We start from the raw sequence: 775 nt of genomic DNA, 5'->3' as shown, positions 1-775 counted from the left end.
CTCTCACCTCTCTCTCGGTCGCTCTTCTGTCGCCTTTATTCCGCTCTTGTTATTTTTTCCCTTCTCCTCTCGCCTCCCGCGCAGCCACAACAACCACAAACCGTCCGCCCCCCCCAGCGACGTCACTTCCCTCTCCGGTGTGGGCCGTCACGTGACGCGGGAGGACAACTTTCAAGCCTCTGCCTGCACTGTGAGATGCCGCTGGTGTGAATTATAGTTTTAAAGAAATCTTCGCGGTTTGCAATAATAGTTGGTCAAAAGTTTGCCATGATTGTGCATAATTTATGATTAAGTTAAGTTTTTCTTTTCAAATTCCAGTTTATTATCATCTGCCACAAGTCCCATGTGATGCACAGGTGCAATGAAAACTTCCTTGCAGCAGCATCACAGGCATCAGATGAGCAGCATTCACAAGAAAAAAAACATAAATTATGCACAGTTTTTACAAGAAATAACACAATGAGAACAAAAAAAAACAAAGTCCATTGTAGTGCAAAGTGTAGGGCAGGCACGGTAGTGTAGCAGTCAGCGTAACCCTATTACAGCGCCAGTGACCCAGGTTCAATTCCGGCACTCTGTCTGTAAGGAGTTTGTACGTTCCCCCCGTGCCTGCTTGGGTTTCCTCCGGTTTCTTCCCATGTTCCAAAGACGTACAGGTTAGGAAGTTGTGGGTGTGCTACGTTGGCGTCGGAAGCGTGGCGACACTTGCGGGCTGCCCCCAGAACACTCTATGCAAAAAGATGCATTTCACTGTGTTTCGATGTACGTGTGACTA

The 775-nt window shown here is 47.6% G+C and overlaps 1 protein-coding gene across 2 annotated transcripts in view; it reads right to left on the bottom strand.

Moving 5' to 3' along the window:
• The window catches only part of LOC127585914 (E3 ubiquitin-protein ligase RING2-A-like), a 31423-nt gene extending 31300 nt beyond the window's left edge, over positions 1 to 123 (bottom strand). Inside the window, exon 1 of one of the 2 annotated variants that reach the window (XM_052043657.1) lies at positions 8 to 123. The gene's annotated coding sequence lies outside the window, so the exon portion shown is untranslated. The remainder of the gene's footprint in view (positions 1 to 7) is intronic. The other variant, XM_052043656.1, reaches the window with a different exon arrangement.
• Positions 124 to 775: the final 652 nt, after the last annotated feature.

The sequence above is a fragment of the Pristis pectinata genome, chromosome 34 (assembly GCF_009764475.1).
Source record: "Pristis pectinata isolate sPriPec2 chromosome 34, sPriPec2.1.pri, whole genome shotgun sequence".
Lineage (NCBI taxonomy): Eukaryota > Metazoa > Chordata > Chondrichthyes > Rhinopristiformes > Pristidae > Pristis > Pristis pectinata.
Note: the sequence above shows the minus strand (reverse complement) of the source record. Positions and strands in the feature narration are given on the sequence as shown.